The sequence below is a fragment of the Bubalus kerabau genome, chromosome 7, assembly GCF_029407905.1.
Source record: "Bubalus kerabau isolate K-KA32 ecotype Philippines breed swamp buffalo chromosome 7, PCC_UOA_SB_1v2, whole genome shotgun sequence".
Taxonomy (NCBI): domain Eukaryota; kingdom Metazoa; phylum Chordata; class Mammalia; order Artiodactyla; family Bovidae; genus Bubalus; species Bubalus kerabau.
This window is the reverse complement of record NC_073630.1, coordinates 69,587,089-69,611,116: the sequence shown is the minus strand read 5'-3', so window position 1 is coordinate 69,611,116 and position 24,028 is coordinate 69,587,089. Positions and strand designations below refer to the sequence as shown.

The window sequence follows — 24,028 nt, the reverse complement described above, 5'->3', positions numbered from 1 at the left end:
CTGAGGAGGCCTTACAAATACCTGTGAAAAGCAGTGAAAAGCAAAGGAGAAAAGGAAAGATATACCCATTTGAATGCAGAGTTCCAAAGAATAGGAAGGAGAGATTAAAAAAAGCCTTCCTCAGTTATCAGTGCAAATAAATAGAGGAAAACAATAGAATGGGAAAGACTAGAGATCTCTTCAAGAAAATTAGAGACACCAAGGGAACATTTCATGCAAAGATGGGCTCAATAAAGGACAGAAATAGTATGGACCTAACAAAGCAGAAGATATTAAGAAGAGGTGGCAAGAATACACAGAAGAACTATACAAAAAAGATCTTCATGACCAAGATAATCACAATGATGTGATCACTCATCCTGGAATGTGAAGTCAAGTGGGCTTCAGGAAGCATCACTATGAACAAAGCTAGTGGAGGTGATGGAATTCCAGTTGAGCTATTTCAAATCCTGAAAGATGATGCTGTGAAAGTGCTACACTCAATATGCCAGCAAATTTGGAAAACTTAGCAGTGGCCACAGGACTGAAAAAGTTCAGTTTTCATTCCAATCCCAAAGGAAGGCAGTGCCAAAGAATGCTCAAACTACTGCACAAACACTCATCTCACATGCTGCAAAGTAATGCTCAAAATTCTCCAAGCCAGGAAGCTCAACAGTATGTGAACTGTGAACTTCCAGATGTTCAAACTGGTTTTAGAATAGGCAGAAAAACCAGAGATCAAATTGCTAACATCGTTGGATCATCTAAAAACCAAGAGAGTTCCAGAAAAACATCTATTTCTGCTTTATTGACTATGCCAAAGCCTTTGACTGTGTGGATCACAACAAACTGTGGAAAATTCTGAAGGATATGGCAATACCAGATACCTGACCTACCTCTTGAGAAATCTGTTTGCAGGTCAGGAAGCAACAGTTAGAACTGGACATGAAACAACAGACTGGTTTCAAATAGGAAAGGAGTACGTCAAGACTGTATATTGTCACCCTGCTTATTTAACTTCTATCCAGAGTACATCATGAGAAACACTAGGCTGGATGAAGCACAAGCTGGAATCAAGATTGCCGGGAGAAATATCAATAACCTCAAATATGCAGATGACAGACACCACCGTTATGGCAGAAAGTGAAGAAGAACTAAAGAGTCGCTTGATGAAAGTGAACGAGGATTGTGAAAAAGTTGGCTTAAAGCTCAACATTCAGAAAAACAAGATCATGGCATCTGGTCCCATCACTTCATGGGAAATAGATGGGAAAATAGAAGAAACAGTGGCAGACTTTATTTTTTGGGGGGCTCCAAAATCAATGTAGATGGTGATTGCAGCCATGAAATTAAAAAACGCTTGCTCCTTGGAAGAAACGTTATGATCAACCTAGATAGCATATTCAAAAGCAGAGACATTACTTTGCCAACAAAGGTCCATCTAGTCAAAGCTATCGTTTTTCTGGTAGTCATGTATGGATGTGAAAGTTGGGCTATAAAGAAAGCTGACCACCGAAGAATCGATGCTTTTGAACTGTGATGTTGGAGAAGACTCTTGAGAGTCCTTTGGACTGCAGGGAAATCCAACTGGTCCATCCTAAAGGAAGTCAGTCCTGAATATTCATTGGAAGGACTGATGTTGAAGCTGAATCTCCAATACTTTGGCTACCTGATGCAAAGAACTGACTCATTTGAAAAGACCCTGGTGCTGGGAAAGATTGAGCATGGGAGGAGTAGGGTACAACAAAGGATGAGGTGGTTGGATGGCGTCACTGACTCAATGGATATGAGTTTGAGTAAACTCTAGGAGTTGGTGATGGACAGGGAAGCCTGGCGTTCTACAGTCCATTGAGTTACAGCGAGTCGGGCATGACTGAGCGACTGAACTGAACTGAACTGAACTTTACCTATACATACCTTTAAAGAAGGACTCTCTTAAAGTTGCTTTTATTGAATAATCGCTGTAGGCTTAGTTCATTTCCTAAAGGAAACATGTTATTTTAAAAATGTTCCATAATTTGCACTGAAATCAACTATATATTTTTAGTAGTAATTTTTCAGTAGGAAGATGATTCTGCCCAGGAAGGATACACTTAAAGATACATATTACATGTCACTTTCCCAAGGTTGATCCAACTAAAGGAAAACAGATGATGTATTTCTTTGCACATGGCAACTTCTCTGGTGAACTACAGAAAGCAAAGTGGAAGTTTCCTTCTGAAATCTGCAAGGCTACAATATCTTATGACAGACTAATAGTTTAGGCAAATAAGAAATATTTTAAAAAGTTTGTCATATGATTAAAGAAGTATCATCAGATTAACCTCAAAATTCACATGCAGCTAATGGTACTATTTTAGACATTGCTGGTTGCTGATCAAAATCCATGTTTTAATCGTCTTTCTAGTCACACTGGTAGTGTTTGCCAAACTTTCTTGTGAATAGGCATGCCATGTGACTGAGTGCCACCAAGTGGAATGGGAGCAAAAGTAAAACATGCCACTTACTCACTTGAAAATGAAATTAAACTTCTCATGTTTGTGCTTCCCTGTTTATGACCCTTTTCAACAGCCTGGAATTGAGACTCCATTTTGCATGGGAAGTCAGCTCTACTGTTTACCCATCTAATGCTTTTATGTGAACAAGAAACAAATTTCTAATATGCTTCACTCATACTGTATTTTGGAGTATATTTGTTATAACCATTAGACCATCCTAACTCATATAAATATGTATTATAGTAATTAAATAGAATATTATTCTGGTTAAGTACTGAAGCTAGGGGAGCCGCACAGTGTAAGTCCATATTTGTTAAAAGGAGCAACAACAGCAACAACAAACAGATCTAACCGATGATGGTTACATGAAAATATGGAAGGGTATTCCTCTTACTTTTATTTTTCATGATAGGGAAAGTCAGTTATTAGCATTGTGATTTTATTTTTCCAATTAAAGCCCTAAGCCATGCTTCTTGTCATTTGACTTGGTTGGTTATTAGAACATATTAAAATGGTGTATTAAAATATAGATAATCTGTTACAATTGAGATGAATAAAAGGAGAATGATTGTAAGGGCATAGTTAGGGCCAGTACATTAAGGACCAGCAGAAACCCATGTAACCTAAAATAGCAGCAAAGAAATAAGATGAATACACAATGACAAGAAGATTGAAATTGAACCAAACAAGTATTTCTTATGAGGCAAATTAGAAAGGCACAGACAATGCCTCTTGAGATGTGTGTATGCATGTATGTACACGTGGATATGTGCATGCTTGCACCTACCTGTCCGTATTGATTAAGCATACATGCTGTATGAAGAATTAGAAATATAAAGGAAGCGGAAGAAAAAGATCAGGACTCCAGGTGATCAAAATATAAGGCTATTCAAGACATCTGGTAAAGAACTTGTATTTTCCCATTCCTTCAAATATTCAAAGATTACATGAAGACATGGAAGGTTTTTATTTTATTTTATTTTTTTGAAACAATGTCAAATAGAAGCATAAAGAGTAAAAACATATAAAAGATACTATTTACCTATGAAAATCTACAAAGTGTCTGGAAATATGGGGGGAAAGAGGACATTGCAAGAAGATAAATGAAGATAGCATGAAATGACAAAAAGAAGGAAACAAATGACATCATTAAAATATTATATTTGAAGTCTTTTTTAAATTAAAAAATTATTGAAATATAGTTAGTTGTTTTACAGCCATATTTCAGGTATTAGTTTCAGGGGTACACCAAGTTAATTATGTGTGTGTGTGTATGTATATATATATATATATATATATATATATATATATTCCTTTTTTACATTCTTTTCCCATTACAGGTTATTACAAGATATTAGTGTCGTTCCCCTTGCTATGCAGTAGGTCCTTGTTGATTTTCATCTATTTTATATGTAGTAGTGTGTATCTTTTAATCCCAAACTCCTAATTTGTCCCACCCTCTCCTTTAGTAACCGTGTTTGTTTTCTATGTCTATGAGTCTTATTTCTATTTTGTAAATAAATTTGTTTGTATTATCCTTTTTAGATTCCACATATAAGCATATCATATGTTATTTGTCTTTCTCTGTCTGGATCACTTCACTTAGTATGGTAATCCCTAGGTCCATCCATGTTGCAACAAATGGCATTATTTCATTCTTTTTTGGGGGCTGAGTAATATCCCATTATAATATTTGAAGTCTTAAAAAATCTAGGCTTAGCCCCTACACCTTCCATTTGTTGGACATATAACCTTTGATTTCACCATTCTTAATTTTAGTAGTCCTATCTGTGAAAAAGAAACCAGAATTCTTGATGTATTTATCTTGTAGGATTGTAATGAAGGTGAAACAGGATAATGGGTGTGAAAGAACTTTACAACCTATAACATAGTCTTACGTACATAGGTTTTGGAGTATATTATTTGGTTAACATGTAACATCTTGAGTTTTTTTGGAAGGAGTGTAGTGATATTTTCCTAACAGAGACCTCCAAGGTAACACAAAGGCAAGAAGATTCATAGGGAAGATAGCTTACAAAAGTCTCATTCTGATTTTTTTTTTTTTTAATGAGGGGGGTGTAAACTATAATGAATACTTTACTTTGTGGACAGCTTTATATATTACAAAGTAGAGAAAGCAATGAAGTAAATGAGATTTAATTTTTGGACAAAGAGCAAGAATGATTGTGATTTGAAAGCACTGAGGAAAGAAAGAAAATGGAAAGAAAGTGTCCAATTTATCTGAGAATAAAGATTTGTACTATATTTATAAATGCTAAACATATTTGGAGTAGGGGGTAGTGGGAGAAAATGTAAAGAAATTGCATGGTCTCAGATTCTTAAAGGAACACTGGCTCAAGTCAGATGAGAATCTTAAAATTATTGAATCTAATGAAATAAAGTATTTGATGAAGAAATGGGAAGCACGGTAACTGGACAAGGAACTGTAATTGAACTCATATTTTTAATAAAGATCCAGAGAAAAGATGAAAAGAGGCTCAGTTAACCCCACAGCATTGTGAAAGAATACCAAACAGAGCTCAGATTGAGCTACAATTTGAGAAAAGTGCTAAATTCAAGAAGCAGGAAATTTTATTTGTGATTAAGGAAAGTTGGACAGGATTCTAACTCTAGGTATGGATGTCATGATGTTAGCACATGAAGCAAGAAGTCATAACACCATGGTTTTATTTGAATTCCATCTTCTCCTATAAGGAGGAAGTGGTTGAAACATAGAATCCTTTTTCTCCACACAGCATATTTAGAACCAATAGAGAAGTTACCTCAAAAGAGGCACCATGAAAGGTGGAACATGGTATAAATTTTCAGTAACTGAAAATCTGATGGTCTAGCCTAGAAGGTAGTGAAACTTGCATCTCTAGAAGTACTCAAGTAAAGGTCACATCGTTAATATCATTATTGAGTGGAACTTAAGTTGAAGTAGTTTGTTATGTTCACTCGCTCAGTCATGTCTGACTCTTTGTGGCCCCATGGATTGTAGCCCTCCAAGCTCCTCTGTCCGTGGGGTTTCCCAGGCAAGAATACTGGAGGAGGTTGCCATTTCCTTCTCCAGGGAATCTTCCCAACCTGTGTCTCCTGCTTGGCAGACAGATTCTTTACCACTGAGCCATCTGGGAAGCCCCCCAAATACAGGACACCTGGTTAAATGTGAATTTTAGATAAACAATGAATAATTTTTTAGTATAAGTATATATAAGATATTTTATCTAGAAAGCCTTCTTCTAGACATTTTTTTCCCCAATGACTCTCTGGGTCAATTTTTCCTGCTCTCTTATTATACAAGGAATAGGGAATAAAGAAATTACCAGCACAGCACAGCCCAACACTACTTACAGACTTGACTCCAGGGGTTTTCTCAAGATTGTTAAGTTAGAATCCATAGAATCACAAAATTGAAAGGAACTCCTATGTGAAATCTGGACAATTCCTTAATTTTAAGAGGAAAATGAATGATTTGGCTTCGCCAAGACAGAACATAATGATGTAGAAAGTTGTTTGCCACAGTTATTGGTTGCTAAGAAAGTTTATGGATTCTCCTTTATTGTAGGTGATTCAAAACCATTTAAAATTCATCCTTGTGCTTCTGGGAATGGAAGATAAACTTCTCCAGGTACCTTTTTGCTCTGGAAGCCTATTTTTAAGCCTTACCACAATTCCCCTGACGTATAATCCCTTCACAGTTTTATAGGACTAAGTTTTTCAGCTCATCAATCCCTGAAGTTCCAGTAACTTCACTACAGATAGTTGTGGGGATAATTTAAGCAAGTCCCATTTCCCCCCAATTTCCTTTTCCACAACTTTACAAAATAACCCAAGCGTGGGACATTCTGTAAATGTGACAGCCTAGTTTTCAGCCTCTCCTGGGGTTAGAAGCTCTTGTGGCTAACCTTTGAAGAACTAACTCAAAGAAGGAATCTCTTAAATAGATTGTTGTTCAGTCACTAAGTTGTGTCCAACACTTTGCATCCCCGTGGACTGTAGCCCACCAGGCTCTTCTGTCCATGGAATTTCCCAGGCAAGAATACTGGAGTGGGTTGCCATTCCCTTCTCCGTTCAATAGATTGCAAACTGTAATTCATTTTTTGTTGCTTGAATAACATATAAAATGATAGTAATGTTGCTGGGCATGAGGGTGGGGTGAATATTTGACTTATAATTAAAGCCATGTACCCCGAAAAAGGACATTTTAAAATATCCTGCAAAATTTTCTATTATGCATGATTTTTTCAATGTCAGCACTTTCATAAAACCATTTTACTCATTCCATGAAAGAAGCCATAGAAATTAGCTAAAATTAGCAAGTTTTTGTCATATTTAAGGACACCTTCCAAGATGTTTCATGCACATTCAACCTAATTCCCTTGTCTACTCCTGCATATCTCCTTTAAACTAATAGACTTATCCGTGTAACATGTAGCCAAAATCACTTAATATAACCCTAACAATCCTTTGAGCTTCCCTGGTGGCTCAGTAGTAAAGAATCTGCCTGCATATAGGAGAAGCATATTTGATCCCTGGGTTAAGAAGATACCCTGGAGAAGAAAATCTCAACCCACTCCAGAATTCTTGCCTGGGAAATTTCATGGACGGAAGAAACTGGCAGGCTATATAGTTCATGGGGGTCACAAAAGAGTTGGACACGACCTTAGCGATTAAACAGCAACAATCATTTGAGCTCTTGGGATTCTCCTCTTCATCTAAGCACTGGCTCTTTAGACTGACATATCTGCCTGGTTTGTTCTAACCAAATGAATGGAAACCATCTCAAACTGAACTCTCAACTCTAAAACAGAGGTAACTCCTATGCTGGTTGTTTTCTATCGAGAGGTCCCCTTAAAGTAGGAAACAACTATATTCATAAAAGGGCTGTCTCTATTAACATCATGTATGGAACTCACAGTGCTTAGAATAAATATATCTGCTCTAAGCTCTAAAGACCTGTGCATACAAGGGATATATTCAGAGCTTCCTGAGGCAAATTTTGTATGAGTTCTTTGATCTTCCTGGCAAAGGCCCCAATACTTTTATGTTAAGAAAACAAATGGGGAACTCAGAGGCAACAGAAGTACTAAGTACTTAATTTAGGGCCTGGGTTGTTCCTCAGCTTTCTCAACTGACTATGTCAGATGGGATGGTGAAGCTTAGAAAATTCACTAAACTTCCAAAGTGACTCTTAACTCATTGATACCTGGTATATGGCACCCCACTCCAGTACTCTTGCCTGGAGAATCCCGTGGATGGAGGAGCCTGGTGGGCTGCAGTCCATGGGGTCGCTGGGGGTCGGACATGACTGAGCGACTTCACTTTCACTTTTCACTTTCATGCATTGGAGAAGGAAATGACAACTCACTCCAGTGTTCTTGCCTGGATAATCCCAGGGACGGGGAGCCTGATGGGCTGCCATCTCTGGGGTTGCACAGAGTCGGACACGACTGAAGTGACTTAGCAGCAGCAGCAGCAGCAGAGCAGTGGATGTTAGAGTATTTAAAATCTGATTTGGGTGATGGCAGTGCCAAATGCTTCATTTGGGTTATGTGATATATTAAAACATGGGGCTTCCCAGGTGATACTAGTGGTAAAGAACCTGCCTGCCAATGCAGGAGATGTAAGAGATGTGGGTTTGATCCCTGGATGGGAAGATCCCCTGGAGGAGGAAATGGCAACACACTCCAGTATTCTTGCCTGGAGAATCCCATGGACAGGGGAGCCTGGCAGGCTACAGTGCATGGGGCTGTGAAGAGTCAGACATGACTGAAGTGACTTATCATACATGCATACCATGCATGCATGCAATATATTAAAGATTACAATGTCTAATAAATCATATTCTCTTTGGCTTCTTAGAATCTGGGATAGGAACAATAGGTCTTGGGAATGTCTTGCAAAATCAACTGGTTCAAAAAATATAGAAGCAACTTCAATGACATCTCCTCTGGGTCAGTATAGATTCAAGACCTTTAACTAGATTCTTGTTTAAGTATCTGAAGGTCACAGTCTTAGGCAATCTGATTGGGAAACTGGAAGATTCTAAGCAAAGTATTTGCCCTCCTAAATCTATGTGATCTATCAAGCACACATAGGAGTTCTGACTCACATGTTGAAACCTACTTCTGGAAGTTAATCAGGCATGTTTCACTGGATCTTTGTGATAGCTGAAATATTGGGGGAATTTGAGGTGCTCTTTGTATGCATTTGAACAGTGTTATTGCATTTCATTGGTTATGTTCTAAAGTCAGAGTTGAAAACACCTGTTAATTGTCATATCATCTTTTCATGCAGTGTCTAAAGACTTGGGTAATACCAATAACCATTCCTGGGTGCAAGCTGGAATTCAGGCAGGAGGGTCAGCAGATAGAGAGGTCCCTTGTTCTTTCAGAGTCCCGTGGAAAGGAATGCTTGGGTATGAGGGCAGATGTAATGCTCTGTGGGTTTGGATTCCAGGAGAGGGACTCTTAACAGCTGTTGTTTTCTTTCAATAGGGCAAATGTGAGAACAGCTTTGCATGGGAAGAAATGGACAATTTGGGCATAGGTGCTGGGCATTTGAGTGTTAGAAAGCCAGATGCCCAGCCCTGTGGCATCTAGGAAGCTCCTAGTCCCCTTGGGAGTTTTAATTTGGAAAAAGGAGAGCTACTTGGTCCTAGCTACCTAACTGCAAAGCAGTCTAGAGGAACCTCCCAGTGTCATTCACTAGATTATCCTATCTAACATGAAGTAAAAGAGACAAATGTATATCTGCAGGTTAGTCAAGACTCACCTACAAATCTACTTAAAATCCACCACTCTTGTTCAAAATAGTATCATTTTGTTAGAATTATAAAATATTATATGTATTTCCTGATACTGTTTCCACTTGAAAAGGTGCTCAGTCACACAGTTTGTCAGACTCTTAGTGACTCCATGGACTGTAGCTCTCTAAACTCGGTGGGATTTTCCCAGTAAGAATACTGCAGTGGGTTACCACTTCCTACTTCAGGGGATCCTCCCATGCAGGGATCAGACCAACGTCTCCTGTGTCTCCTGCATTGCAGGCAGATTCTTTACTGCTGAGCCACTGGGGAAGCATTTTTACTCAAAAAATTCGGTGATTAATTAATACATAGTATAGAGTTTCACACAGCTGAGAGACTTACACTTTTCACTTTTTTTCCCCCATTGGACTGAGGGTGAGATGAAGTATCCTTCTGGAGCAAACTGAACTTTTTTTGTACAATGGAATTCCACTCTCATTGAGGACATTCAGGGAAAAAAAAGAACAGAAAAATGAGAATAAGCTAGGGCTTGATGCTTAATAAGCAACAAGAATGATAGTGAGAAGTGAAAGTCGCTCAGTCATGTCTGACTACTTGCAACCCCATGGACTGTACCAGTCCATGGGATTCTCCAGGCCAGAATACTGGAGTGGGTAGCCTTTCCCTTCTCCAGGGGATCTTCCAAACCCAGGGATTAAACCCAGGTCTCCCACACAAAAATAGGGTGTTTTAATAAACAGAGTTGGGGCATAATAGATGGTTCCACATGGTAGATGGAACCATAATAGATGGTCAGGCATGTGCCCAGAGCTCATCTGGTAGACTTTATCTCAGCAGACCCTATTGAGACTGATAATACATTGCTTTCTTTGGACAGATTTGTTAGGAATAGTAAGAGTCTGAGCTTATTAGAAATTCCGGGAGGATATAGGGAACTAGAACAGACATGGGTTGAAAATAATTAAAATGTATTGGGAAGTGGGATACCAAAGGCAGAGAATATAGTTTGGGTGACCCTGTTTGGCTTTGTCTGAAATGGCACAGTCTTGATCTGGGATCAAGTAGTGACAGTGAAAGAGGAGCAAAAATAAGACAGGCATAGCAATAATAAAATAATATATATGTAATATGAATTTTGAACATGAAGTCACCAAACTGCTGATCAAAATACTATTCAAAACACTACAAATGTTAGATACATACCTAGAAGACTCAGGAATCTGGCTCTTTAGGGGCTATTTAGCTGCCCCCTCCAAATGAAATAAACCTACACATTTAGGGTACAAACTGAGTCATCTATAGAGCTTAGCCTTAGGGCAGGGCTTAATAAATATTTGCTGAGTAAGTTAATAGAATTGCAAAGAACACACCTACTTTGCCAACAAAGGTTCGTCTAGTCAAGGCTATGGTTTTTCCTGTGGTCATGTATGGATGTGAGAGTTGGACTGTGAAGAAGGCTGAACGCCGAAGAATTGATGCTTTTGAACTGTGGTGTTGGAGAAGACTCTTGAGAGTCCCTTGGACTGCAAGGAGATCCAACCAGTCCATTCTGAAGGAGGTCAGCCCTGGGATTTCTTTGGAAGGAATGATGCTAAAGCTAAAACTCCAGTACTTTGGCCACCTCATGTGAAGAGTTGACTCATTGGAAAAGACTGTGATGGTGGGAGGGATTGAGGGCAGGAGGAGAAGGGGACGACCGAGGATGAGATGGCTGGATGGCATCACTGACTCGATGGACGTGAGTCTGAGTGAACTCCGGGAGTTGGTGTTGGACAGGGAGGCCTGGTGTGCTGCGATTCATGGGGTCGCAAAGAGTCAGACACGACTGAGTGACTGATCTGATCTGATCTGATCTGAAGACAGATAAATTGTTTACTCTGCTTCTGCCTCAAATGTCCCAATGTTTCCTGATTGTAAGTAGACAATGTATAAAGGTATGCTTAGATGACAGACATAAAAGTTAAAGACATTACATCTTTTCACCAAAAGTATACCTGATTTTAAGATATAGTATTGGTCCAAACCAATATATATTATTGCTACCTCTTTTAAAACAAACCTAAAAAATAGTTTTTAGATGCAAAATATATGATAACCTTTGTTTATTTTAGTTACTAAGAGACAGTTCCACAGAGGGTCTCACTTACCTCATGTTTCTTTAAAATTCCAAGAAGTGTCACTCTTACACTTTCTAAACCTGAACTTCTACTAGTAAGATGCTCTTTAATTGGATCTATAAAAGCAATTCCCCTAGAGTATAGTTACAACCAGTTTACAGAAACCAGTTCAGGGTTTACAGAGAGAGAGGAAAAAACAACAACAACACTGAAAAACGGCAAGTCTTCCTTTGCTCAGCTTAATATTTAGAGGAAAAAGTGAGGGGGTTAAGCTTCAGTGGTTCATCTGAATGACAATTTTTTCCTTCCTTGGATTATATGAAATAAAGAAATAAAACACATTGTTTTATTTCTTTTTATGTAGTTTTCCCCAGTGTTTCAGGATCATGACATTATTAAAGCTGTGAACAGTAATATATGCCCACTGGCAATAGTTCATTCTAGAATTTTCAGAGTAATGGTAAACAGTGTTAGATCAATGAAATTGACAGATAATTCAAAAGGGTGTTCTTATTCAATAAACAATTTCAACATTCCTAGAGAATACAGTTTCTAAACCTGTTTTTCTGTTGTGAGATTTTGCTTTTTGTAATGATTGTTTTTAACAGTAGTTACATACAGGTAGGAGAGGCACAGTATTGATCTGTTTTTTGATTCAGTTGTCTTGTTTACTTATTTTGGACCTTTCTGTATTTTCATCTTATCTGGTAGAAATGCAAGTAGACAATTGAATAGTTAAAGGAGAGGCAATCAGAGGAATAGAAGTAAATGGCTTTGATAATCCATACATTAGCTAATCATCCACCTAATTTTTGAGAGTTGATTGGATTCACAGGGCGTGAAATAGAGTCCTGTAAAGTTTTTCTAACTAAACTTCAACTTATTTTTGCTTCCCAGTAACAAACTTTGTGAAGTTCAGAAATCGAATACTAAGAACAGACCAGAGATGACTTAGGACCCAAAACAGAAAATAGAAAAGCAGATATTTGGGGAAACTAGCTGAGTCATCGCAGTGCTTATTAGAAATGGTAGCCTCCACACTGAAGTCTCTCTACAATCCTGAGGATAAATAATTTTGCTCCATGGATCATTCATGGGCTGATGTAGGTCAACACTTTTCTCTGCTTTCCACTTGCATGTGTGCTAAGTCACTTCAGTCCTGTCCGACTCTTTGCTACCTGATGGACTGTAACCCACCAGGCTTCTCTGTCCCTGGGATTCTCCAGGCAAGAATACTGGAGTGGGTCGCCATTTCCTTCTCCAGGGGATCTTCCAGACCCAGGGATCGAACCCAAATTTCTTACGTCTCTCTTGCATTGGTTGCGGGTTCTTTACCACTAGCACCACCTGGGAATAGGCAAAATCATGTTCTCCATGAATGCATTATTTTTTTTAGGGGGCAAGCATCATTTCAGTAAATTAGAACAATATGAATTTATTATTAGAGTTGGAACATACTGGATCAATTTGGAATTTAGATCATATTGGAACAATATGAATGTATTAATAGATTACTATTAGATTATTTTTTGTGACTTTGTTAGAAAGTTTTATTAATTAACATGACAAGAATCAATCAATCCTGGTGATTCTTAGGATCCTAAAAAGTATCATTTAGGTCAAAGCATGCTTGTTAGAAATTCTGTTTTGAAATTCTGACTCCTTATTTTAGATTTTTGACTCCTTAAAAACAGCCATTTCACTTGATATGGATTTTTTAGCTAAGAAATGACTTTTGGTATTAAAATAATAGCATTAAAAAATAGAGAAATTTTTTCAAGGACACATTAATCTCATCAAAACTCTCAAAAGGCAACTTTTGCCTTTTGTTATCCTGTTATGTATAATGTTTTTATTGTATGACAAATAAAATTGGTTTTTCATTTCAGTTTTTATTATGTACTATCCAGCCTTGCTTGGTTTCATTTATATTGATTTAAATATAACTAGACTGAATGTAGGTGACCAAGAATATGGAACATGTTAAACTATGGAATTGGGGGCTTCTGTCTTATTGGATACCTTGTTCTACAATGTTGTTCTATAACTTTTCCTTTACTTTTCTTTCCTGGGCTTTTGTTTGTGCTGTTTTCACAATTTGGGCGTATTCTCTCTAAGTCCAAGTGCCCAGCTCAGTTTGTTGAAAGCCTTGTCTCGTAAGTCCTAAGCTACAAGAGAGATAGCTGTAGAATAGAGTTGATATCATATTTAAACAATATGGTACATAAAGATGTGTTAAGAGGGTAGATCTCATGTTAAATATTCTTAGCACAGTAGTTTTTAAAAAGCAGGAGGGAGAGAGTTTTAAAAAAAAAGGAATTGCGATCACAGGTCATACATGTCAGGACTAAAAAGCCATTCAAGAGTCTTGGAGAGAGAAAGATACACTTTGAGTGATGGGATTACCTGGGTGGTGAGGAACTGGCTAGGTTGAAGCCACTAAAACTAGAGTAAACTAAAATCCTGGGAAAGAAAATAAGGAGAACACCAAGTACATAGAACCAATGCAGGGTGTGAAAGTAATTTCAGAATTTATTTCTAGCTTCCCTGCAGTTTAATGAAGTCCTACTGAGCAGGCACTGAGTTCTACTTATTTTGAGGTCTGGCTCAGCCAGACACTGCCTTCTAGGATTTTCATCTCAGATGGTTTCTGTTCGATGCACTCTCTTTGGTATTCCCAAAGCTACAATTAATATATCCCCTCAGTACTCCACCAATATTCCCATTGTATTTTTACTTTCTAATTCAGTTTAATAAATATTGAGTGGCTACAATGTTTCAGACATTCTGCTAGGAAATACCTTGTCATTTTTTATTGGTCTCCCATTTCCTTCTAAGGCTTCCCAGATGACTCAGTGGTAAAGAATCTGTCTGCCATGCAGGAGACATTTGATCCCTGGGTTGGGAAGATCCCCTGGAGGAGGAAATGGCAACCCACTCCAGTATTCTTGCCTGGAGAATCCCATGGACAGAGGAGCCTGGTGGGCTAGGGTCCGTAAGATCACAGAGTTGGACATGACTGAGTATGCATGCACATTGTTCCCTCCTAACATCAAAAAGGAGAATTTGCACTTATTAGAAAATGGAAGAAGATTTCTGACTGGTCTCTTTGTCATGATTGTTAGTATCATCATCTTTTCCAAGCCCACAGCAAACACTTGAAATCCAGAAACTTGATCTGTTTTCATATATTTTCTGAGGATTCAAGTTTCTAAGGTATGCTATCCTGCAACGATACCCTCTTAGATATGGCCACCTTGGGGACCAACTATGGTCTATAATACCAAAGGTACCTTGTCCCTCAGTCGTGTCCAACTATTTGCAACCCCCTGGACTGTAGCACGCCAGGTCACCCTGTCCATCTCCAACTCCTGGAGTTTACTCAAACTCATGTCCATTGAGTTGGTGATGCCATCCAACCATCTCATCCTCCGTCCTCCCCTTCTCCTCCTGCCTTTAATCTTTCCCAGCATCAGAGTCTTTTCCAAGGACTCAGTTGTTCACATCAGGTGCCCAAAGGATTGGAGTTTCAGCTTCAGCATCAGTCCTTCCAATGAATATTCAGGATTGATTTCCTTTAGGATGGACCCGTTGGATCTCCTTGCAGTCCAAGGGACTCTCAAGAGTCTTCTCCAACACCACAGTTCAAAAGCATCAATTCTTCGGCACTAAGCTTTCTGGAGTCCAACTCTGACATCCATACATGACTACTGGAAAACCATAGCTTTGACTAGATGGGCCTTTGTTGGCAATGTCTCTGCTTTTTAATATGCTGTCTAGGTTGGTCATAGCTTTTCTTCCAAGGAGCAAGCGTCTTTTAATTTCATGACTACAGACAGCTTTTTCTACAAACAGGTATCCTTACTGTAATGTTTTCCACCGTAGGGTATCTCATATAGTCTCCTGAATGATTTTATGCTTTTTATAAAGGACATGCTTCTTAGGTTGCTTCTGCTTTCTACCCAGCTGTAAACATCCATACATGACTACTGGAAAACCATAGCTTTGACTAGATGGGCCTTTGTTTGCAATGTCTCTGCTTTTTAATATGCTGTCTAGGTTGGTCATAGCTTTTCTTCCAAGGAGCAAGCGTCTTTTAATTTCATGACTACAGACAGCTTTTTCTACAAACAGGTATCCTTACTGTAATGTTTTCCACCGTAGGGTATCTCATATAGTCTCCTGAATGATTTTATGCTTTTTATAAAGGACATGCTTCTTAGGTTGCTTCTGCTTTCTACTCAGCTGTAAACCCTGAGGGGAAGAATTATGAAGCCAGATTATCTCAGTAAAATGGGGGAAGGGAAAAGAGAAAATATAGCTGAAGTTCTCAAAAATTAACTTCCCAGATAGATATTGAACAAATGACTATTATAGATGAGAAAAATAATTATAGTTATCAGATCAGATCAGTTGCTCAGTCATGTCTGACTCTTTGCGACCCCATGAATCGCAGCACGCCAGGCCTCCCTGTCCATCACGAACTCCCGGAGTTCACTCAGACTCACGTCCATTGAGTCAGTGATGCCATCCAGCCATCTCATCCTCTGTCGTCCCCTTCTCCTCCTGCCCCCAATCCCTCCCAGCATCACAGTCTTTTCCAATGAGTCAACTCTTCGCATGAGGTGGCCAAAGTACTGGAGTTTCAGCTTTAGCATCATTCCTTCCAAAGAAATCCCAGGGCTGACCTCCTTCAGAATGGACTGGTTGGATCTCCTTGCAGTCCAAGGGACTCTCAAGAGTCTTCTCCAACACCACAGTTCAAAAGCATCAATTCTTTGGTGCTCAGCCTTCTTCACAGTCCAACACTCACATCCTTACATGACCACAGGAAAAACCATAGCCTTGACTAGAAGAACCTTTGTTGGCAAAGTAATGTCTCTGCTTTTGAATATGCTATCTAGGTTGGTCAGAACTTTCCTTCCAAGGAGCAGCATCTTTTAATTTCATGGCTGCAGTTACCATCTGCAGTGATTTTGGAGCCCAGAAAAATAAAGTCTGACACTGTTTCCATGTTTCCCCATCTATTTCCCATGAAGTGGTGGGATTGGATGCCATGATCTTCGTTTTCTGAATGTTGAGGTTTAAGCCAACTTTTTCACTCTCCACTTTCACTTTCATCAAGAGGCTTTTGAGTTCCTCTTCACTTTCTGCCATAAGGGTGGTGTCATCTGCATATCTGAGGTGATTGATATTTCTCCCGGCAATCTTGATTCCAGTTTGTGTTTCTTCCAGTCCAGTGTTTCTCATGATGTATTCTGCATATAAGTTAAATAAGCAGGGTGACAATATACAGCCTTGATGAACTCCTTTTCCTATTTGGAACCAGTGTGTTGTTCCATGTCCAGTTCTAACTGTTGCTTCCTGACCTGCATACAAATTTCTCAAGAGGCAGATCAGGTGGTCTGGTATTCCCATCTCTTTCAGAGTTTTCCACAGTTTATTGTGATCCACATAGTCAAAGGCTTTGTCATAGTCAATAAAGCAGAAATAGATGTTTTTCTGGAACTCTCTTGCTTTTTTCATGATCCAGCAGATGCTGGCAATTTGATCTCTGGTTCCTCTGCCATTTCTAAAACCAGCTTGAACATCAGGAAGTTCATGGTTCACATATTGCTGAAGCCTGGCTTGGAGAATTTTGAGCATTACTTTACTAGCGTGTGAGATGAGTGCAATTGTGCAGTAGTTTGAGCATTCTTTGGCATTGCCTTTATTTGGGATTGGAATGAAAACTGCCCTTTTCCAGTCCTGTGGCCACTGCTGAGTTTTACAAATTTGCTGGCATATTGAGTGTAGCACTTTCACAGCATCATCTTTCAGGATTTGGAATAGCTCAACTGGAATTCTATCACCTCCACTAGCTTTGTTCGTAGTGATGCTTTCTAAGGCCCACTTGACTTCACGTTCCAGGATGTCTGGCTCTAGGTCAGTGATCACACCATCGTGATTATCTGGGTCATGAAGATCTTTTTTGTACAGTTCTTCTGTGTATTCTTGCCATCTCTTCTTAATATCTTCTGCTTCTGTTAGGTCCATACCATTTCTGTCCTTTATCGAGCCCATCTTTGCATGAAATGTTCCCTTGGTATCTCTGATTTTCTTGAAGAGATCCCTAGTCTTTCCCATTCTGTTGTTTTCCTCTATTTCTTTGCATTGATCGCTGAAGAAGGGTTTCTTATCTCTTCTTGCTATTCTTTGGAACTCTGCATTCAGATGTTTATCTTTCCTTTTCTCCTTTGCTTTTCTCTTCTCTTCTTTTCACAGCTATTTGTAAGGCCTCCCCAGACAGCCATTTTGCTTTTTTGCATTTCTTTTCCATGAGGATGGTCTTGATCCCTGTCTCCTGTACAATGTCACGAACCTCATTCCGTAGTAGATCAGGCACTCTTATCTATCAGATCTAGGCCCTTAAATCTATTTCTCACTTCCACTGTATAATCATAAGGGATTGGATTTAGGTCATACCTGAATGGTTTAGTGGTTTTCCCTACTTTCTTCAATTTCAGTCTGAATTGGGCAATAAGGAGTTCATGGTCTGAGCCACAGTCAGCTCCTGGTCTTGTTTTTGCTGACTGTATAGAGCTTCTCCATCTTTGGCTGCAAAGAATATAATCAATCTGATTTCGGTGTTGACCATCTGGTGATGTCCATGTATAGAGTCTTCTCTTGTGTTTTTGGAAGAGGGTGTTTGTTATGACCAGTGCATTTTCTTGGCGAACCTCTATTAGTCTTTGCCCTGCTTCATTCCATATTCCAAGGCCAAATTTGCCTGTTACTCCAGGTGTTTCTTGACTTCTACTTTTGCATTCCAGTCCCCTATAATGAAAAGGACATCTTTTTGGGTGTTTGTTCTAAAAGGTCTTGTAGGTCTTCATAGAACCGTTAGCTACCCAATAAATTTGAAGGATTTATTTCCCCCAAACAATCAAACACACTAGTATTTAGTTACATTTATGTCTAGCATTGGTGAAGGAAATGGCAACCCACTCCAGTACTCTTGCCTGGAAAATCCCATGGACGGAGGAGCCTGGTAGGCTTCAGTCCATGGGGTTGCGAAGAGTCAGACAGGACTGAGCGACTTCACTTTCACTTTCCATTTTCAAACGTTGGAGAAGGAAATGGCAACCCACTCCATTGTTCTTGCCTGGAGAATCCCAGGGACAGCAGAGCCTGGTGGGCTGCCGTCCTTGGGGTCACACAGAGTTGGACATGACTGGAGTGACTTAGCATGTCTAGCATGTTCAAAAGCAGAGACATTACTTTGCCACCAAAGGTTCGTCTAGTCAAGGCTATGGTTTTTCCAGTAGTCATGTATGGATATGAGAGTTGGACTGTGAAGAAAGCTGAGCATTGAAGAATTGATGCTTTTGAACTGCTGTGGTGTTGGAGAAGACTCTTGAGAGTCCCTTGGACTGCAAGGAGATCCAACCAGTCCATTATAAAGGAGATCAGCCCTGGGTGCTAAAGCTGAAACTCCGGTACTTTGGCCACCTCCTGTGAAGAGTTGACTCATTGGAAAAGACTCTGATGCTGGGAGGGATTGGGAGCAGGAGGAGAAGAGGACGACAGAGGGATGGGATGGCTGGATGGGATCACCGACTCGATGGACGTGAGTTTGAGTGAACTCTGGGAGTTGGTGATGGACAGGGAGGCCTGGCGTGCTACAATCCATGGGGTCGCTAAGAGTCAGACTGAGCAACTGAACTGAACTGAACTGAACTGATGTCTATCACCAACCCTCTCCAGTATTCTTTCCTGAAAGTCCCATGAACAGCGTCACAAAAAGTGGGACACAGCTGAAGAGACTTAGCATGCATGGCTTGGCATGCCTATCACAGAGTCACTTATTAGAAAAAAAGGCATAGATATTAGTGGTCAGTAATGAGAGTATTCAAATAAAGTGTTCAAATAAAGTTACATCTGTAAAAGGATGTACTGCATGCATGGGTACATGGGCATTTAAATGATGGTGATATTGACATTAGAAAATGTAATATATATTTAGATGCAAAATACAGTTTACAAAGAATATGATTAACAAGATACATACCCATTTTATACCAGTGGTTATGACTAGTCCATTTAGTGGGAATTCAACAGTTTGCAGCTTTATTCTTTTTGTTCTCTTGCATTTTAAAATTTTTCTCCAAGGAATGTGTATTGTCTCTTAACCATGAAAATAAAACTAATGAACAATTTTGAATTTCAAAAAGATCTAACTGCTTCCATCTAGTAAGTGTTTATTGTGTGTGGTCACTTTGATAGGCACTTTACATACATTATTTCTATTTTTCTCCCAGTGTTAAGAATTGGTATAAAATGGAATTTTTTCCTATTTATTTCCTTTATTTGTTTCTAGAAGAGATAGTGTTAATCAGATTGGTAGATGGGAAAGCCCTGTTTCCTTCTCGGCAGGGTTGCTGTATAGTAACAGGCTCTTTTCTCACAGCCCACCCCCCTTCTGCTCCATCCATGTGATTAAGTGAAGAAGAACCCTCCACCCATGGCTTTCTTTTTTCCTTTCTCTATGATTATTATCTTAACATACTTGCTGTAATTTGGATAAAATGTGGTGATGAAGGGACAGCAAATGGACTTTAAGTATGGAGTAAGAAGAAGAAATCTGATTTTTAAAAATTTAACTGTGGAGGAATTTCCACACAAATGGCTGCATTAGATTTTATGGAATTCATGTATGTTTGTTTCCCAGCAAGGGGATAGATTTCTCAGGAAAGCAGCATTGTGTTAGTTCTACACCTTTGGTAGTATTTTCCATTTCAGTGATGGGTATAACTTTGCTTAACAGAGTATCATCCACTAATTTAATGGGCATGTAAGTGAAGCTGTACTAATTGGAGAATCAAAAAGCTGCACAAGCAATGAGACATAAAGTGATAAAATATGTGCCTTAACTGATTATTTTTAATGCTACTGAAATATATTTTTAAAAATCAGAGTAATAGGTTCTGAAAATGTATTGCAATATTTTAAATTTCTTTGTATTTACAATTTTATGCCAAATTCTTTTCATGTACCTAAATAAGCATATTATATTGGGCTTCTCTGGTGGCTCAGATGGTAAAGAAACTGCCTGCAATGCAGGAGACCTGGGTTCGATCCCTGGGTCAGGAAGATCCCCTGGAGAAGGGAATGCATATGGATAAGATACCCTTTGAGTCATGAGAATTACAACCTGTCATGGCCTAACTGATCCTTATATATCTAACGTAGATCTTGGAGTTGAAAATTTCACTCCAGTTGGTTTTTAGTATATAGAAATAGGTTATTCACTTGATTCACATAGCTCGTTTTTTTTTGTATAAGTCTATTTAGTCTTTACTGTTGTTGTTCAGTTGCTAAGCTGTGTCTGACTCTTTGCAACTCCATGGACTGCAGCACAGCAGCTCCTCTGTCCTCCACTATCTCCTGGAGTTTCCTCAGATTCATGCCCATTGAGTTAGTGATGCTAACCATCTTTACTACCTAAGCCTGAATTTATATGGCTGTTGTTGTTCACAACAACAACAGTGATGCCATCCAACCATCTCATTCTCTATCGCCCCCTTCTCCTCTTGATTTCAATCTTTCCCAGCATCAGGGTTTTTTCCAGTGAGTCAGCTTATCTTATCAGGTGGCCAAGGTATTGGGGTTCAGCTTCAGCATCAGTCCTTCCACATTTCATTTTCTTGGCCTCCAAAATCAACATGGACAGTGACTGCAGACACAAAATTAAAAGATGCCTGCTCCCTGGAAGAATAGCTATGACAAAACTTAACAGTGTATTAAAAAGCAGAGACATCTATTGTCAATAAAGGTCTGTATAGTCAAAGCTATGGCTTTTTCAGTAGTCATGGATGGGTGTGAGAGTAAGGCTAAATTTATATGGTACTTTATACTTTGCAGTGTAGTATGCTTTTTAATCCACAGTTCGATTTTTGCCTACCGAGTATCAATTTTGCTAATACTAGTACCAACTTCTTTGTACTTTACCATTCCTCTATTCCATGAGGTTCTGAGGGGACTGCTATTCTCCAAGGTAATTTGATAGTGTAGGAGGCTTGTAAGGTACTGGAGATCTGGCTGTGATTACAATGAGGACATTTTTAACATTGAATGAAATACTGTATACAAACACTGGGAAATAGAAGAAAAGTTATGATATTGTCTCAGTCATGTCCTCTGCCAAAGAGAGGATTCCAACCATTAGTAGAAAAGATAAAGAATGAGGAAAAGCAAAGCTAACAAATTCTGAGACCTGGCATTTCTATCTTATCACTCTCTGTCTGTTATAGGTAGCATTTCTAACCTTCCCAGTTAAGTAAGTTGGTAATTTATTTTTTAGCTTGTTTCATATTATTTGCACACAAAATGTGAGTGACCTCATTGAAGTGAAGTCACTTAGTCGTGTCCAACTCTTTGCGACCCCATGGACTGTAGCCTACCAGGCTCCTCCATCCATGGGATTTTCCAGGCAAGGGTACTGGAGTAGGTTGCCATTTCCTTCTCCAGGGAATCTTCCCAACCCAGGGACTGAACCCGGTCTCCCGCATTGTAAGCAAACACTTTACCATCTGAGCCACCAAGCTTATGCCCAGTATATGTGACTTTTCATTAGTAAGACCCTACTTCAAAGAAAGGTAAATAGAATGACCTACTTTATAGGTGCAGTCATTCTGCTTCCTTTGTCAACTCAGGGTTTATTCAGTAGGCTCATTTACAAAGTGGAAAAATAGAATGAGTATGGAGATGCTGGTGTGCTCAATAAAATGAGCACCTTACCCTTACCAAGACTGACCTGGCTACATCCACTGAGAGTGCCTAATTTTCCCAAATTGTTGACAAACATCACCTAATATGAAATGATATTTCTAGGAGATCAGCCAACTACCTAGTTACGGGTCAACTGCATTGAATTTCTTTCATTTTAAAATGCCAACAGTCTACAACCTCAAAAATACATATTTTGAATTTGGTTTTGTTTTCCTACCTGTAATGTTTCTGTCAGAGCCATTATTCATCGATTTCCTGAATGTTCTAATATTGTCAAAATATTTCACACAAACCATCTTTTCATATTCTGTTTGACTTCACAGTGGAACAAGGGATGTAGTGGACCAAGGCCTTGGGTTCCCTAGACTTTTCATGAATCCCACTTGAGGTACCAGGTTAGAATTTATAACTGTTTTAGTAGTGCAAAAAGAACTAAGTTGAACATAGAACTGGTGATGGACAGGGAAGCCTGGCATGCTGTAGTCCATGTGGTCGCAAAGAGTCAGAAATGACAGAGTGACTGAACTGACACAGAATATGTAGGAAAGGATTGAAGGGAAGACTTGAAAACCAAGCCTTGAGGTGTTCAGAAACTAGAGCAGTTCTGTTTTTGTCTACAGTAGATGATGCTGACTGAATCTCTAAGGCACTGTCATCAGAATCTCAGCTCTAATTTTGGTTTCTCTGTGTGTGTGTTTTTCCAGACACTATCATTTCTGGAGCGGAGAATCTGGTTGGCTTAGTTTGGGTCTGTGCTTACTCCTGTGATAAATGTGGGGAGAAAGAAGTGTATTAAATATTAGGCATCCAAGGACTGGACTGTAGTAGCTATTACTTTTGCTTCCTCAGGATGTTTCCTTTGTGTCTCCCTCTTCCCTGCTGCCCACTATTTAATAATAGAAAGTCTGTTCTCCTAGCTATATGGTTGAACATATGATCTGAGCTATTGATAAGCAAATCTAACTGTTACTGTGGTGACTGTTTCTAATTTCAAAATGATAATAGTCATCCTTTGTCTATCATATTGAAATTCATCATAAGCTATAAAATCTCCTTTGCAAGGATAATTTACAGTTAAAATATTTTCATATGGTTTATAAGTTTATTTTCCTAGGTGTAATAAATGAAGACATTGACTTCACATAATAAAAATGATATGGAGTTGTGGAGTAATGCACTATTTTATGAAGAAGGCAATGGCACCCCACTCCAGTACTCTTGCCTGGAAAATCCCATGGATGGAGGAGCCTGGTAGGCTGTAGTCCATGGGGTCGCTAAGAGTCGGACACGATTGAGCGACTTCCCTTTCACTTTTCACTTTCATTCATTGGAGAAGGAAATGGCAACCCACTCCAGTGTTCTTGCCTGGAGAATCCCAAGGACGGGGGAGCCTGGTGGGCTTCCGTCTCTGGGGTCGCACAGAGTTGGACACGACTGAAACGACTTAGCAGCAGCAGCACTATTTTAATTTTATTAATTTTATAGAGAAGATGAGTATGGATTGCCTCCAAATTACTTATAATGTATAAACAAAATATTTTGCAGTTGTTCAACTAGATGATAAATTGGAGCAAAAGAGTGTAAGCATGCTAACCTGAAGACAAAGAAAAAAAGTCAAAACAATTAGGGTTGTATTTACATTTCAGATATAGGTAATCACAGATCTGATGTTTTAATTCTTAGGGAACCAACCAAATCCTGCCAGAGATTGTATGCCTGAATAATTCTGTATTTTTTCCTTAGAGTAATTTATTATATTGGTTCTGAAATTTTTGGTTTTATGTTCTTTGTCCATGTATCACACGGTGAGGCAGAGACTGTGTCATTCATTTCTATATTTCATAATCTACTCTTTAGTTCAGAACGTGACAACACAGAACATAATGGTCACA

General features: G+C 39.0%; 1 protein-coding gene across 6 annotated transcripts in view; it reads left to right on the top strand.

Annotated features, from left to right (window-relative positions):
- Positions 1-24,028, top strand: part of LOC129657828 (cytochrome c oxidase subunit 7B2, mitochondrial) — a 141,371-nt gene that overhangs the window by 82,739 nt on the left and 34,604 nt on the right. Inside the window, exon 3 of one of the 6 annotated variants that reach the window (XM_055588474.1) lies at positions 6,046-6,108. The exons of the other annotated variants lie outside the window; for them this stretch is intronic. The gene's annotated coding sequence lies outside the window, so the exon portion shown is untranslated. The remainder of the gene's footprint in view (positions 1-6,045; positions 6,109-24,028) is intronic. 6 annotated transcript variants of the gene reach the window in all.